Here is an 18264-nt window from a genome sequence, read left to right as displayed (position 1 = left end):
GATCCCTGGGTCGGGAAGATCCCCTGAAGTAGGAAACGGCAGTCTATTCCAGTATTCTTCCTGCAAAGTCCCACGGACAGAGGAGTCTGGGGGGGCTACAGTCCCTGGGGTCACAGAAGAGTAGGACATGACTGAGCCACTAAACAACAACCACCAAATAAAGCAACTCAGTGTGCCCTGCATGTTTGATAAAGTGTGAAATGTGAAAGTGGATAACACCTGTCAATGACAAAGACAAATGAAGCACTTTATTATAAAAGTTTAATGGGGTAAAAATGAAAAATTTACACTTATTATTCATAGCTCAGTAGGCTTGTGGCAAAATGAGTTTACTTATTGAGACCCTATGCCCTCCAACCAGGAAAACAGCAATAGGCAGAATGAATGACACCATCTCAGCCTCCTCATCTCAGGCTCCCAGGATTAGAGCCCTTCCACGTTGGTGTTATAAGAACCATTAAATAATCCAAAGTCATGAAGCCAGAATACCTGCACATTCACTAAAATCTTCAATAGCTTCCGGGCTCCATGCAACCATTTTGTGCTTGACTCTTTTTCATTTGTAAAATGAAGGGACTTTGTAAATCCCTGCAGATTCTGAAAAGTAGTTGTAGACACAAGAACCGCAGTTCTGCAAACTCTGAAATCTTAGCTCTACCCCCACTCCCCACCCCTCCGGGTGGCCAGAGCCCTTCTGCTCAGGGATCCAAGGCCCAAAAGAGAAATGCAGCCCTCGGGGCACAAGGCCAACAGTGAGATCTTTCTTTGCATGTTGTTCAGTCTCTAAGTCATGTCCAACTCTTTGTGACTTTGTGACCCCATGAACTGCAGCGCCCCAGGCTTCCCTGTCCTTCACTATCTCCCAGAGCTGGCTCAAGTTCATGTCCACGGAGTCGGTAATGCTGTCAAACCATCTCATCCTCTGCTGCCCTCTTCTCCTTTTGTCTTCAATTTTTGCATGATGCAAGTCTAATCATGCTATCACTCTAAATCTTCTGTTATCTACCCGTATTGTCAAGATAGGGGTTTCTCTGATAGTTCAGATGGTAAAGAATTTGCCTACAATGCAGGAGATTCAAGTTCAATCCCTCGTAAGGAAGATCCCCTGATGAAGGGAATGGCAACCCACTCCAGTACTCTTACCCGGAGAATTCCATCGACAGAGGAGCCTGGTGGGCTATAGTCTATGGAGTTGCAAAGAGTTGGATATGACTGAGCAACTAACACACTTATTGTCAAGATAAAGAAGACCAAGGTCCTCAGCTTATTATAATAAGAATCCTTTAAATCTGATCCTTGGACCTCAGCCTCAACTCTCACCTGTCTCCTCTCCACACCTCTGTAGGCTGGTCATGATCGCCAGCTGGTATTTTTACTTCTCAGTACATTTCCAGGTATCTCCAAGGCAGAGCCTGTGCTGATGTCTGGGTCTGCGATCATATCCTCCTATAACCAGAAGCTAAGAACCTCTCTTTCGGAACAGTTTTAACTCTGCTAAGAGAACAGGGTTTGGAATCTGTGAGACCCTGTCTAAATTCCCAACTTTACCACTAACAAACTCAACATGTCAATGAATCTTTCTAAGCTTTAGCCCCTTTAAATTATGAATGCATGTGTGCATGCTAAGTTGCTCCAGTCCTGTCCAACCTCTTTGCAACCCTGTGAACTATAGCCAGGCTCCTCAGTCCATGGGATTGTCCAGGCAAGAATACTGGAGCTGGTTGCCAAGCCCTCCTCCAGGGGATCTTCCCAACCCAAGGATCAAACCCACATCTCTTATATCTCCTGCATCAGTAGGTGGGTTCTTTACCACTAGCATCACGTGGGAAGCCCTAAATTGTGAATAAGCATATTTAATTCAAAGAGTTGTTGCTGAGGATAAACACTATAATGAACGGAAGGCATCTAAAACAGTGCCTGGCACAAATAAATCATTCAATAAATAATAGTATGTTTATGTGCATGCTCAGTCTTGCCTAACTCTTTGGGACCCCATTGACTATAGCCCATCAGGCTCCTCTGTCCGTGGAATTTTCCTGGTAGGAATATTGGAGTGGGTTGCCATTTCCTTCTCCCGGGGATCTTCCAGACCCAGGGACTGAATCCACATCTCTTGCATCTCCTACATTGGCAGGTGGGTTCTTTACCACTGAGCCACCTGGGAAATGATATTAGATGGTATACTTATTATCATTAGGTTAGACCCAACTAGAGCTGTTCCTCCTCCAGAAAGAATTCTCTGTATGTCTCTAAATCTCTCCTCAAGCCCTAACCTCCCATTCCATGGGAGGAATTAAGAGTTCTTCCAAGTACAGAGGTTCTTCATTGACTGAGCTGTGGCACAGTCTTATAGGCTGAGCTCTTTCCAGGCAAGAAAAGGAAGTTTCTTCTTTCTAAAAACTAAGATCCTGGCATCCGGTCCCATCACTTCATGGCAAATAGATGGGGAAACAATGAAAACAATGACAGACTTTATTTGGGGGGGCTCCAAAATCACTGCAGATGGTGATTGCAGCCAAGAAATTAAAAGACACTTGCTCCTTGGAAGAAAAGCTCTGACCAGTCTAGACAGCATATTAAAAAGCAGAGATATTACTTAGCTAACAAAGGTCCATCTAGTCAAAGCTATGGTTTTGCCAGTAGTCATGTATGGATGTGAGTTGGAGTATAAAAAAAGCTGAGTGCCGAAGAATTGATGCTTTTCAACTGTGGTGTTGGAGAAGACTCTTGAAAGTTCCTTGGACTGCAAGGAGATCCAACCACTCCATCCTAAGGGAAATCAGTCCTGAATATTCATTGGAAGGACTGATGCTGAAACTGAAACTCCAATACTTTAGCCACCGGATGGGAAGAACTGACTCCTTGGAAAAGACCCTGATGCTGGGAAAGATTAATGGCAGGAGGAGAAGGGGACAACAGAGGATGAGATGGTTGGATGTCATCACTGACTCGATGGACATGAGTTTGAGCAAGCTCCATGAGTTGGTGATAGACAGGGAAGCCTGGCGTGCTGCAGTCCATGGGTTCGCACAGAGTCAGACACGACTGAGGGACTGAATGGAACTGAACTGAACTGAACTGAACTGCTGTCAGCATAGGGCCTGAGAGCCCTCCCCGCCTTCCTTAGCCTCCTGACTATCTTTTATTGACCTTTCTGTGTATCTCTTTTGCAATGTGCGTGCCCACACTGAGAAATATATTGCTACATTTTTTTTCTTGAAATATAATTTAAAGTTTTTATTCCTATTTTTTATTGTATTATAGTTGTTTTACCATGCTGTGTTAGTTTCTGCTGTACAACAAAGTGAATCAGCTATGTGTATACATATGTCCCCTCCCTCTTGCACCTCCCTCCCACCACTCCCCATCCTACCCATTATTTGTAGAGATGTGGATGGAACCTCTCCCTTCTCCAGGGGATCTTCCTGACCCAGGGATCGAACCAAGTTTGCTGCATTGCAGGCGGATTCTTTAACCTCTGAGCTACCAGGAAAGCCAATGGATGGCACTAGAGCCTGTCATACAGAGTGAAGTATGCCACAATTTTTAACATATTATTTTAAACACATTTCTAAAAGGCCATACGTTTCCATCAAGTTTTTGTTTGTTTGTTTGTTTGTTTTTGCCTTAATGCTACATTTTTCAAGTTGTTGTTGCTGTTCAGTCACTCATTTGTATCCAACTCTGCAAACCCATGGACTGTAGCACACCAGGCTTCCTTGTCTTTCACCATCTCCCAGAGCTTGCTCAAACTCATGTCCATTGAGTCAGTGCTGCCATCCAACCACCTCATCCTTTGTTGCCCTCTTCTCCTCCTGCCCTCAGTCTTTCCAGCATCAGGGTCATTTTGAGGTAAGGCTCAGCAAAAATCACATTCACAAGACTTAGAGTAAGTATTTGAATTGTTCAATTTTCTGCCATTTATTGGCATTAGTTGCATTTATTTCTTCTCTTCTTATTTGCTTGCAAATTCCCAGGAAACAGCAACCAAGTTTTCATACAACTCTATATCCTTCACAATTTCCTGCACATTATAGTCCTTAGTTAAACATATGCTAAGTGACTTATTGACACATTAAATAAGAGACAAATGATTGAAGTGTTATATATTAGAAAAATACAGTGTTTATCTACATTCAGCTGATAAGTAAGTAGCAGCATTCACTTATCTCTTGGAAAAATCTCTGAAACATTTTGCAAAAAAAAAAAAAAAACAGAACTTGCATATTTTTTTTTCCTGCCTACAGAATGAACAGCAAACTACCCTGTTCTTTTACCATAAAAAAATATAGCGTTAACTGCAGGAATAGACTCTTTTGTCTTTTCAGGATCTCCAGTACATAGGTTGCATGCTGGAAATTATTTTTCTTGATTTCTATCATGGCTTTCTTGTTAGGCACCAGGAGGAATCTTTATAGACACAGCATTTGGTTTCTGTTCTTTGAGAACATGTCTGCAGCAGCTATTCTTAGAAACCTTTGTGGGAGGCCAAGTTCCACCTCTGTGGAGAGTGAGTCACCACTGCCTCACTAATTATGCATTATTCCCACTGAAGATTATGGGTCTAAATAACTACAAAACCAAATCCAAGGAACCTGGAGGCTAATTGGGCTGAAAACATCCCTTTGCTCAAGCCGGAAGGCGGGAGATATGCAGTCAATTAAGCTCTAATGGGCAAACCCAGGAACCAATGCTCCCCTCTCCCTGCAACCGCCAGGCTCAACTTGCAGGCTTCAAAACAGTGTGCATGCATTGTATGCCCCCTTAATTCCCTGAAGCAATTTCCTGGTAAGTTCTGCTGCTCTAGTGTTCGGATTTCCTTTTTAAAAATATTAGTTAACAGTGTTTCTTTCGAGAAATCCTGTTTGTGAAGCACCATGATGGCTCCTGAGCTTCCCTGGTAGCTCATCCAGGAAAGAATCCACCTGCAGTGTGGGAGACCTGGGTTCAATCCCTGGGCTGGGAAGATCCCCTGGAGGAGGGCATGGCAATCCACTCCAATGCCCTTGCCTGGAGAATCTCCATGGACAGAGGAGCCTGGCTGGCTACAGTCCATGGGGTTGGAAAGAGTCAGACACGACTGAGAAACTAAGTATGATGGCTCCTGGGGTGACTAAGAGCATTTGCCGCCCAGAAAACGACCTTCTAGTGAGGAGAAACAGACTTAGACACAAAATTTAAAAGAGCTTCTGATGAAGGATGGGAGGCAAAACAGGGACACATTCAGAACTGGCTAAGCCTTCAACTCCAAATTGTAGCTCTGGGGTCATGGCAAGGGTCCTTTAATTTTTATTCAGGGTCTTAAATTGGTCATAGAGCAATAGGAAACTTCAGACAGACAGTTCTATTCTGCCCCTTTCGCCTGAGGTATTGGTAAGGTCCAGAGGTATAAAAAAGCCACAGGATGGATAAGACACAGAACATTAACTTTACATGATGGGTATTTTAAACAGTCTTGCATAGAGACCAACAAGTGTATCTGCCCAACACACACTTGCAGTGTGGTTGCAGGGTTCCATGTAGTCTTCCAGTCACTGAGCATTGAACTCAATCAGCAATGGCCCTGTTCTCATTGAGTATCATTTATAGGGAAATGGGAAGGGACAATTAATGAATAAGTAAGGGAGCATACAGTACTTCAGAAGGTGAGAGTCATGAAATGCAACAGAGAAGATGTAGGATGTGATAAGGTGACCAACTGTGTGCTCTTCCTGGTGCTGAGAGGCTTCCAGGACTTGGGACTGTCGGGGCTAAAACTGGAGAGTCCTAGCCAACCAGAACAAGTTTTTCATCCTAGGTATGGGAGGCATGGAGGAATCAAAGGTGACTCTAAGGATCAGGGCTAATATGAGGACGGACTTGCCATTGAACACAAATAGACAGCAGAGGGTTACAGAAACAGTGGATGAAGGAGCACAGAACCAGGAGGACTGTTGTGACGTATTAAGTTTAAGATGTTCATTAAACATCCCAGTGGGTGTGCTGGGTTAGTAATTAGATACAAGTCTGAATTTCAGGGGGAAAACCAAGGTAAAAGAAATAAATCTGGCTGTCATTAGAATGTAAATACATTACGTTTACTGCATTAAAGCCATTGGGCTGGATGCAATCATTAAGGGGGGTGTAGTTACAATGGTGATGGGAATGATCCAGAAAAGGAGGAAATTTGATGAAAAGAGAAATCATGACTTACAAAAGAGAAATAATGATTTGCAAAAGAGATGGTCATGAATGAGTCAGAGGGGATAGGAAGCACTGCACAAAAGGAGAGATGATTCTAGATGGGAGAAGGAAGAGTTTCGCTTGGTTATAGTGGGAGGGGTGATAGTCTAGATGGCACAGGGAACTTGGAGACAGAAGTTTTGATGTAAATTAAGTGAGTACTAAAAATATTCTTTGAACTAGGAGAGAGAGTAAGAATAGAAGAGAATAGGAAATACAGGAGTTCATTGCACCTAATATGAATAAGATTTTTTTTTTCTGAAATGCATGTGCATATGTATCTTAGTCATGATATAATATTACTTACTGATTGCTCATGGGGGTGATACTTATTGCATACTTCAGTGATATTTCAGAGCTATTTTTCTGTGTGATTATCAAAATAACCATAATTTTAAAAATAATCATAATAATGGTAGCAGCAGTACTGAGAAAAGCATCAATGATTGGAAGTCATAAACTTCAAGGAATGATGGAGAGTGACCCAGGGTTCTGGCTGACTATACCAAGAAAAGGTTCTATATCATGGAGCTGCAGATGGAGGAGGAAACATGACCCAGAGTTGGCAGTGATGACTAAGCAGAATTTCTTCCTCCACTCCAAGCACAGTGGGGCACAGTGTGGGAGAGAAAGCAGCTGTTACTAAAGCAGGCTGCAAGAGAAGCCACACCCTTAGAACAGCGCTGGGATTATGCAGGGAATTGCAAATGCACATGTCTTTTCAAGATAAATATAAGTGGCATCAAAGAAATTTGTCACTTCTAGGTGGAGAAATCTGCAGGATCCCCACTTGGACTGAGAATTACATGTGCTCTCTTTCCCCTGCTCTTGGGGCATGTTTCATGTTCCTTGAATCACTGTGAGAAACGCTGACCTTATGGGAAGCAGGCTAATATGTTTTGAGTGTCTGCTAAGTACTTTGTAGTCGTTATTTTATTCTCAGGAAAGCAATATGTGCTAAGATTACCCTAATTTGAGAGATAAAGAGACTGAGACACAGCACTTTTGTAAGACTGTAGAGTAGTAGCAGAGGCACAATTAGAACACGCCTCTCCCTGACTTCAGAGCCTAGGCTCTTTTTAATCATGCCACCTTGTAGGTGTGGAATGTCTCATGCATGCCCACCAGTTATACTACATGATTAAGACTGAGAGCTTTTCATTCAAGGTCAGGAACAAGATGGGGTGTCAACTCTCACCACTCTCACCTAACATGATACTAGAAGTCCTAGCCATAGCAATCAGGCAAGAGAAAGAAACAAAAGACATTCGGATCAGAAAATAAGTAAAACTGTCTTTGCCTATATCAGTAATATGATCCTATATGTAGAAAATTCTAAAGCTCCATTAAAGAACTGTTAAAAACAATCAACAGATTTGGAAAGCTGCAGAACCCAAAATCAACATGCAGGAATTAGTTGTGTTTCTATACACTAAAAAGGAAATATCTGAAAAATACATAAATGGAACAAGCCTGTTTACAATGACATAATGAAGAAGAAATGCTTAGGAATAAATTTAAGGAGTTGGAAGAAGTTGGAAAACCTGCAGACTGAAAACTATAGGACACTCGGAGCAATTTAACAAAGAAATAACCAGCAAAATGTTCCATGTTTATTAGTCAGAAGAATTAGTACTGTTAAAAGGCCCATACTACCCAAAGATAAAGACATCTACAGATTCTACGCAATCTCTATTAAAATTTCCAATGAGATATTTCACAGAAATTTTAAAAATAATATTTGTGTGGAATCACAAATAACCCCAAATAGCCAAAGAAAGTCTGATTAAAAGCAAAGTCGGATCCATGATATTCCCTGATTTAAAACTATACTATAAAGCTATTGTAATCAAACCAGTATGGTATCGGCATAAAAATAGACAAACAGACCAAAGGAACAGAAACAAGAGCCAAGAAATAAATCCTAGGATATGTGGTCAACTTGTAGTTGACAAGAGAGCCAAGGATACTCAGTGGGGAAAGGACAGTCTCTTCATTAAATGGTGCTGGGAACACTGGATACCCCCACGCAGAGAAATAAAGTTGAAACCCCATCTTACATCACTCATAGAAATTAACTAAAAAATGTTTTAAAGACTTAAACATAAGACCTGAAACTGTAAAGCTTCTACAAAAAACAAACAAATATTGGGTGAGTGCTCTGACAGATTATCTGTAAAACTGTTCTAACTGATGTTCTTGAATGCAAGTTCTTCAGTGGTCCCTTTTCATTTTGACTCTATGCTTGAAAAATAGAACATTTGCAGAGATTATGTAAACAGATTTGAAAAGTGCTTTCATAATTGCATATAAGGACAGAACTCTCCATGTTCTTTGGAACCCCCCTACCATAGCCCCCCTGAGGAAAACACAGCTGACTTGCATCTAAGAGATGCCTGACACTGCAACTAACGTCTAAGTGTTTTCCAACACCCTAGCTTACACTGAGCCAAGCTCCACACTAGAGTGATGTACTGGCTCACAATAGAAATCAGTCAAGTGATCCCAGACCAGAAAAACAACTCATCTTAATTGGAAAAGTGGCAGATACGTAAATGTTTATGATTCTAACCCACTGATTTTGCATTAAAAACCTAATAGATACAACAATGTGTGGGGCAAACAGAAGATTATACACAGTTAAAGAGAAAATTCAGACCTAGAAGATCTGAAATCTCCAAAATGTATCAAATAGAGACTAAGAGATGGAAAAGATTAAAGAAGGATATCTGCAGGATACACTGAAAATGTGGCAGTTTGATCTCTGGTTCCTCTGCCTTTTCTAAATCTAGCTTGAACATCTGGAAGATCATGGTTCATGTACTGTTTAACTCTGGCTTTGAGAATTTTGAGCATTACTTTGCCAGCATGTGCTGCTGCTGCTGCTGCTAAGCCAGCATGTGACATGAGTGCAATTGTGAAGTCGTTTGAGCATTTTTTGGCATTGCCTTTCTTAGGGATTGGAATGAAAACTGACCTTTTCCAGTCTTGTGGCCACTGCTGAGTTTTCCAAATTTGCTGGTATATTGAGTGCAGCACTTTCACAGCATCATCTTTTAGGATTTGAAATAGCGCAACTGGAATTTCATCACCTTCACTAGCTTTGTTCATAGTGATGCTTCCTAAGGCCCACTTGATATCGGACTCTGGGATGTCTGGCTCTAGGTGACTGTTCACACCATCGTGGTTATCTGGGTCATGAAGATCTTTTTTGTGTGGTTCTTTTGTGTATCCTTGCCACCCCCTCTTAATATCATCTACTTCTGTTAGGTCCATACCATTTCTGTCCTTTGTTGAGCTCATCTTTGCATGAAATGCTCCCTTGGTATCTCTAATTTTCTTGAAGAGATCTCTAGTCTTTCCAAGTCTATTGTTTTCCTCTATTTCTTTGCATTGATCACTGAGGAAGACTTTCTTATCTTTTCTTGCTATTCTTTGAAACTCTGCATTCAAATGGGTATCTTTCCTTTCCTCCTTTGCTTTTCGCTTCTCTTCTTCTCACAGCTATTTGTAAGGCCTCCTCAGACAGCCAGTTTGCTTTTTTGCATTTCTTTTCCTTGAGGACAGTCTTGCTCCCTGTCTCTTGTACAATGTCACAAACCTCAGTCCATAGTTCTTTAGGCACTCTATTTATCAGATCTAATCCCTTGAATCTATTTGTCACTTCCACTGTATAATCGTAAGGGATTTGATTTAGGTCATACCTGAATGGTCTACTGGTTTTCACTACTTTCTTCAATTTAAGTCTGAATTTGGCAATAAGGAGTTCATGATCTGAGCCACAATCAGCTCCTGGTCTTGTTTTTGCTGATTGCATAGAGTTGCTCCATCTTTGGCTGCAAAGAATATAATCAATCTGATTTCTGTGTTGACCATCTGGTGATGTCTATGTATAGAGTCTTCTTTTGTGTTGTTGGAAGAGGGTGTTTGCTATGACCAGTGCATCCTCTTGGCAAAACTGTTAGCCTTTGACCTGCTTCATTTTTTACCCCAAGGCCCAATTTGCCTGTTGGGCAAATCTCTTGACTGTCTACTTTTGCATTCCAGTCCCCTATAATGAAAAGGATATCTTTTGGGGGTGTTAGTTCTAGAAGGTCTTGTAGGTATTCAAATAACTGCTCAACTTCAGCTTCTTCAGAATTACTGGTTGGGGCATAGACTTGGATTATTGTGATATTGAATGGTTTGCCTTGGAAACGAACAGAGATCATTCTGTCATTTTTGAGGATTGTATCCAAATCTGTATGCAGGTCAAGAAGCAACAGTTAGAACTGGACATGGAACAACAGACTGGTTCCAAATAGGAAAAGGAATACATCAAGGCTGTATATTGTCACCCTGCTTATTTAACTTATATGCAGAGTACATCATGTTTTGAAATGCTGGGCTGGATGAAGCACAAGCTGGAATCAAGATTGCCAGGAGAAATACCAATAACCTCAGATTAGCAGATGATACCACTCTTATGGCAGAAAGTGAAGAGGAACTAAAAAGCCTCTTGATGAAAGTGAAAGTGGAGAGTGAAAAAGTTGGCTTAAAGCTCAACATTCAGAAAATGAAGATCATGGCATCCGGTCCCATCACTTCATGGGAAATAGATGGGGAAACAGTGGAAACAGTGTCAGACTTTATTTCTGGGGACTCCAAAATCACTGCAGATGGTGATTGCAGCCATGAAATTAAAAGATGCTTACTCCCTGGAAGGAAAGTTATGACCAACCTAGATAGCATATTCAAAAGCAGAGACATTACTTTGCCAATAAAGGTCCGTCTAGTCAAGGCTATGGTTTTCCCAGTAGTCATGTATGGATGTGAGAGTTGGACTGTGAAGAAAACTGAGCACCGAAGAATTGATGCTTTTGAACTGTGGTGTTGGAGAAGACTCTTGAGAGTCCCTTGGACTGCAAGGAGATCCAACCAGTCCATTCTGAAGGAGATCAGCCCTGGCTGTTCTTCGGAAGGAATGATGCTAAAGCTGAAACTCCAGTACTTTGGCCACTTCATTAGAAGAGTTGACTCATTGGAAAAGACTCTGATGCTGGGAGGGGTTGGGGGCAGGAGGAGAAAGGGACGACAGAGGATGAGATGGCTGGATGGCATCACTGACTTGATGGACGTGAGTCTGAGTGAACTCCAGGAGTTGGTGATGGACAGGGAGGCCTGGTGTGCTGTGATTCATGGGGTCGCAAAGAGTTGGATACGACTGAGTGACTGAACTGAACTGAACTGAACTGCATTTTTAACTCTTTTGTTGACCATGATGGCTACTCCATTTCTTCTAAGGGATTCCTGCCCATAGTAGTAGATATAATGGTCATCTGAGTTAAATTCACCCATTCCAATCCATTTTAGTTTGCTGATTCCTAAAATGTCAAATGTTCACTCTTGCCATCTCCCATTTGACCACGTCAAATTTGCCTTGATTCATGGATATAACATTCCAGGTTCCTATGCAGTATTGCTCTTTACAGCATCAGACTTTACTTCCATCACCAGTCACATCCCCAGCTGGGTGTTGTTTTTGCTTTGGCCCCATCTTTTCATTCTCTCTGTAGTTAGTTCTCCACTGATCTCCAGTAGCATATTGGGAGTAGCATCCCAGTAGATAGCAGTAGCTATCTCCAGTAGCATATGAACCTGGGGAGTTCATCTTTCAGTGTGCTATCTTTTTGCCTTTTCATACTGTTCTTGGGGTTCTCAAGGCAAGAATGCTGAAGTGGTTTGCCATTCCCTTCTCCAGTGGACCACATTTTGAAGGTATAATGACTGAAAGTTTTCCAAAATTGTTGAAAACATCAATCTTCGATTAATATCCAGTTCAGAATGACTGTGAATCCCAACAAATAAGAAGTAGAACAATGTTAGATCTAGACACACACCAAGTTAAAATGTAGAACACAAAAAGAGAAAAAAAAAAAAAGATTGTAACAAAGTACAAATTGAGGGGCAATTTACAAAATATCTAGGCTTTACTCTTCAAAAGTATGAAGGTTATGAAAGATAGAGAAAGACTGAGGAGCTCTTATAGGTTAAAGAAGACTGAGGACATAATTAAAAGCTAAAAATATTTACAGCTAAATGATAATAACAATGCTAATTAAAACTCATGAGATGCAGCTAATAAGATACTTAAATTCTCATCATGTTTAATGCTCTTATTTGAAGGTAGAAAGACTGAAACAAATGAACTAAGTATCCAATTTAACTTGTTAAAAATAATAAATAAAAAATAGAAATAGGCAATAAGGGCACAAATGAATGAAATGAAAATGAAACATAACATTAGAGAGAATCAGCAGAAATCAAAGACTGATTATTTAAAATAACTACTAGGAATGACAAATCTTTGAAAATATTAATCAAGAATAACAAAAGTTAAATTAAAATACTGTTAAAATCAATAAAAGTATTATTTTAATAAAAATTTTAGTATTTTAATAAATTTAAATTTTTTATTTTTAATAATTTTTATAAATTAAATTTTTAATTAAAAGTGTTAAGTATTTTAATTAAAAAATTAAAATACTGTTAAGACAAAATTAACATTATTAAGAATATTAAAGAGAAACATATCTGCAGATATAGCTGAGATAAAACAGTTGTAAGCAAAACTACAAAAATTCAGATTGATATATTTGAAAATTTATGTAAAATGGGTAAATTCTAGAACATTTCAAATTACTAAATCTAACTTAAGAGGAGAAAGAAAATCTTACCATTAAAGAAACTGAATCAGCATGTAAAAATCTTCTCCAGAAATCATTTTCAGACCCAGAGAGTTTTTACCACTAAGTTTTAACAAACATTCAAGAAACAATTATTTCCAAACCTTACCAAGTTCTTTCAGAGAATAGAAAAATAAGTGTTGCCTCTAAGGGTCATTGCAGTCTCGAGGTTTTTTGTTGTTTTTTTTTTTTTTAGAAAAAGCATAAATGAGGGATGGCAATGAAGAAAATTATAGCCTATTCTTACTTACAAGAAAAATATTAAACAAAATAACATCCAGATTTCTGATGTATAATCTAACGTACCATCACCACACTTCATTTAGTCCACAATACAAAGTTGCTTCAGTATTTGGAAAATATCATAATATAAGCCTTTTATTAAAGAATAAAAGAAAAAGCAGAGGAAGAATATTTCTGGGAATAAATTGCAAATGATAATTAAAAAAAAAAAAGAAAAAGATTTCCTCAAGTTTAAAAGTTATTGAGTCAGGGGCAGAGAGGTCAGAGCTTTATGAGAATGAGGTATGGGAGTGTGGTTGTCTCCGTTTTCTTTTTTTTTTTTTCCATTTTAGAGTATCACCAGAAAATGAGGCATGAAGAATGTAATTATTCTCAAGTTTCCTAAAAGAGCTCAGGCTGGGGGCTTATCTCATCATAGTCATTGTTGGAGGGGTATTGACAGCAGCAACTCACGGTGGGCTGCCTGGTCTATAGAGCCTGAAAAAACTGCCAGTTAAAAGAAATTCCCTTGAAACCAACTTTTACCCCTAAGATTCCTATTTAAGATTATGTATATCAATTGTTTCCAAAAGTTCTTTTTTTTCCTTGTATGTGATTATACACCATGTTTTTAGGTATTGTGATAAGCTTTATACAATGAAATGGTGATGTTAGTAAGTGGTGGGTTTTATGTAAGGACTTTCTGAACCAAATAAATAATGGCAGCTGTGTGTTATATTACACTTCTAATTTTATGGGTCCCTGAAACTGAAAAATTTGGGAACCAAAAATATGTACTTTTAATCACAACTGTTAGCACAGTCTTATTTATTTTACTCTTTGTCTTCCCCAAGGAGTTATGGAGCCCCTTGAAGATGCAAACTGTAGCCTGTTTATGCAAGATCTGAGTGGATGCTTGCACACTGGAAAAGCAAAATAACATACTTTCCTAAGGGGTGATACCACATGTTTTCTTTTGTTGTCTCTTTCAGGAAATTTTGATCCATCTAATGAGGAATACTGGGTGATTAGGGAAAGGACATGTTATAAATAATTGGAGTCAAGAGTTTTGCATTGGCTCAGATAAATGAAACGCTGAAGAATGGCTGGCACTATACTTCAGACTCCACAGCAGAATCAAGCCTTAGCCAAAACGTGAAGCACATCCCTCCTGTCTTGTTTGAGAGCGCGTCTCCCAAGGCTGTCCCGAGTACACCTCCCGGGACACCCCTGCCGCTGCTTCTCCAGATCATCCTTCCAGCTTTCTCCCAGGAAAGCAGGCAGGGTTGCATCAGCTGATGACACCGGGGTGGGGAGTATGCTGACATCTCCTGGGGGCTGTGCTCCTGTCACAGTGAACCTATAAAAATCATTGACAACCTCCCTCACACTGGATTCCTGGTGCTTCTCAGTCTTTATAGGCAACATTTTTTGAAGATAAAGATGAAACCTCCCTTGGACATCATCCCATGTAGGTACTAGGCAGCCATCTCCTCCTCTGCCATCTCTCCATCTCCTTGTGGTTGCTGTTTAGTTGATAAGTTGTGTCAGACTCTTTGTGACCCGTGAACTGCAGCATGCCAGACTTCCCTGTCCTTCTCTACCTCCTGGAGTTTGCTCAAGTTCTTGCCCATTGAGTCAATGATGCCCTAGAACCATCTCATCCTCTGTCGCCCCCTTCTCCTCTTGCCCTCAATCTTTCCCAGCATCAGTCTTTTCCAGCGAGTTGGCCCTTTGCATCAGGTGGCCCAAGTATTGGAGCTTCAGTTTTAGCATCAGTCCTTCCAATGAACACTCAGGACTGATCTCCTTTAGGATTGACTGGTTTGGTCTCCTTGTTGTGCAAGGGACTCTCAAGAGCCTTCTCGAGCACCACAGTTTGAAGGCATCAATTCTTCGGTGCCCAGCCTTCTTTATAGTCCAACTCTTACATCCATACATGACTACTGGAAAAACCATAGCTTTGACTACTTGGACCTAACTTTCATCCCCTACTGTCTCTGCAGATATCCTTCATTGCCTGAATCCATAACTGGATGCCACAAGGAGTATTTACTTGTCCAGAGACATCAGTGTTCCATTCTCTGTGGTGAAAACTCTCCAATCCACCGAGGTCAATAAGAAATATATATTTACTGAAAAGAACTATGAAAATACACCTGCCTTACTTATGTATATTTCACAGACTGTATGAAGTGAGATAGTCCCTGTATGAGCTTCTGTCTCCTCTCTCAGAAAAGAAAAGTAGGTTTCCTATAATGACATCAGTTCTGGTACATCTTCGCCTACACTTCGCTCACAGCCTTCAAGACCGCAGTTCCTGACGGGGCTCCCAGATGGCCTTGCACACTCCCACGCTGCTGGTGGGATGTGCAGGCCCTGAGCCAGATGGGTCGACAGCATGTCTGGAAGTCATACTTCTTACCTTCCTTCTGCCTAGATTGGTACAGCAGTCCATCATCTTCCTAGTTCTTATTTTTTTCTGTATAAGTAATTCCATTCATGTGTTAGCATATCAAAAGTATATAAAGGTATATAATGAAGTTTCCTTTCTGTCTCCTCTCCTATTTGCTAATTCCCCAAACTCCTTCCATAGGTAACCATGGTAACTAATTGTTTTTCAAGACATGTAATAATACAAATATACATTCCCCCTTCTCTTTAGATGCCTAGTGACACAGATACTGTGCACCTTGCTTTTTTCTAGTAGGGATATGTAAATGAGATGATGGCAGAGAAACCTACAAGTCCACAAAGAACATTCTCTCATTTCAGGGTAAGTAGTTATAGCTCAGAGCAGCTGCTCAGGCAGGAACGGGCATTTTACAACCTTTGTTTGATTGAGCTATGGCTCTGGGTCCAGCTCTTTCAGATACAATGTGTTAAGATCAAGAGTTAAGAAGCAGGGATGCGTTCACCATTTCACTGGCTGGACGCAGACGATGATGAAGCTTTGGAGGGAAGTAGGACCAGATGAGGAAAGGAAAAACATGATGGTCTTCACGCAATCTCAGTTAAAGAAAACAAAATGATCCTTTGGAGTTAAGGTCCCAGAATCACCTCGTGGAGGAGAACCCCTTGCCAAAAATGAGAGTGAGAAATAAACTCCAATTGTGCTGATGCATGTGGGCTTATTTTTTTACAGCTCTCTAGACTACCTTTAGACTTCTCTGGTGGCTCAGATGGTAAAGCATCTGCCTACAATGCGGAAGACCCAGGTTTGATCCCCGGTTTGGGAAGATCCTATAGAGAAGGAAATGGCAACCTACTCCCGTACTCTTGCCTGGAAAATCCCATGGGTGGAGGAGCCTGGTAGGCTACAGTCCATGGGGTCTCAAAGAGTCAGCAACAACTGAGCAACTTCACTTTCACTTAGACTACCTTTGGGGACTTCCCTGGAGGCTCAGTGGTCAATAATCCAGCTGCAATGCAGGAGATGCAAGAGACATAGCTTCAGTCTTTGAGTCAGGAAGACCCCCTGGAGAAGGAAGTGGAACCCCACTCCAGTTTTCTTGCCTGGAGAATCCCATGGCAGAGGAGCCTGGTGGGTTACAGTCCAGGGGGTCGCGTGAGAGTTGGACATGATTTAGCAACTGAACAACAACAGCTAGACAACCTTTTTCAGCACAGAAATCACACCATGTTGATACACAAAGAACTTCCCTTCTTTTTGTTTTTATAGCCTTTTACTGTTCTATCACTTTAGACTTTCTCCTATTGTAATTGTTCCCAGCTTTTTGCTATTAAAAATTATGCTACTGTGGATAGAGGTACACAGGGGTCATCCCACATGGGAAATGCCTTTTATACAAATACTTCCTTCTAAAATCAGAAATCTTGTTTCAGTAGATCATTTAGTGTTTATTTTCAGTATATACATGTATATATGTATATACAAACATATGTATATATATCAAGACCTATGCCCTACTAAAATTAATGCAAAATATATACATATCATTCAGTCCCCTTTCAGAAGGGATTATTCCAACAACTGGAACACCAAGAGGCAACCTTACCCAGCCCCTTCTCACTTAAACCAGCAGCCTCAACGATTTGGATTAAAAATGAACCATCTTTTAAGACGGATAACATGGAAAGTCTTGTGTTTTATTATAAATCAATTTCACCTGTGCTCACTCAGGACTCTAATTCACTCTCTCTTTATGAACACTCTGAAAATATTTGATCATGTGACACATTTAAAAATTGAAAGTGGCGAAGAATAGAAGCAAGGAGGAAATTGTGGTAAGCAGAAAGAGAGATGGTGGCGAGAAACCAGAACACCATGAAAACCAGACAGAATGTTTCAGAGGCTTAGAATAAGGCCACTTCAAACCAGGTCTCATGTGGCACCATTATATGAAAGCACAGGGAAATAGCTGATACTCAAAGTGAGGACCTTCAGATATCAAGGAACCAGTGAACCATCTTCTGTAGGCTATTGAAAGCGAAATATATAAAAGTGTAGTATTTTAATTAACATTCCCAATCTAAGTAGTGAGCTCTGGTGGCAGCTCAGAAAGCACGCATGTATAAACCTGTTCATTCTCTACCAATTCTGGTAAGGTGGACCAGAATATTTTAGGTCCTAGTAATTCAGAACTCGAATATGTATGGCAAGAGGTGAACTACTAAACTTATCAGGAAATGACGTTTGAGAAAGTTCACTTTTAATGGAAAAAAGAGTATGAGTTCAGTTCAGTTCAGTCGCTCAGTCGTGTCTGACTCTTTGCAAGCCCATGGACTGCCCCGCATCAGGCCTCCCTGCCCATCACCAACTCCCGGAGCTTGCTCAAACTCAGTTTCATTGAGTCGGTGATGCCATCCAGCCATCTCATTCTCTGTCGTCCCCTTCTCCTCCCACCTTCAAACCTTCCCAGCATCAGGGTCTTTTCCAATGAGTCAGTTCTTCACATCAGGTGGCCAAAGTATTGGAGTTTCAGCTTCAGCATCAGTCCTTCCAATGAATATTCAGGACTGATTTCCATTAGGATGGAGTGGCTGGATCTCCTTGCAGTCCAAGGCACTCTCAAGAGTTCAAAAGAAGTTTCTAGTAAAAAGCAAATGACTTTCTGACATTTGTATTCCATGT

The 18264-nt window shown here is 40.7% G+C and overlaps 1 long non-coding RNA gene across 1 annotated transcript; it reads left to right on the top strand.

Moving 5' to 3' along the window:
* Positions 1–13528: 13528 nt before the first annotated feature.
* On the top strand, positions 13529–16290 carry LOC133254464 (uncharacterized). Its single transcript, XR_009738678.1, has 2 exons — positions 13529–15945; positions 16033–16290. It is a non-coding gene; the product is annotated as an uncharacterized LOC133254464 (long non-coding RNA).
* Positions 16291–18264: the final 1974 nt, after the last annotated feature.

This window comes from Bos javanicus, chromosome 9, assembly GCF_032452875.1.
Source record: "Bos javanicus breed banteng chromosome 9, ARS-OSU_banteng_1.0, whole genome shotgun sequence".
NCBI classification, from domain to species: Eukaryota; Metazoa; Chordata; class Mammalia; order Artiodactyla; family Bovidae; genus Bos; species Bos javanicus.
This window is presented reverse-complemented; position numbering and strand designations above follow the sequence as displayed.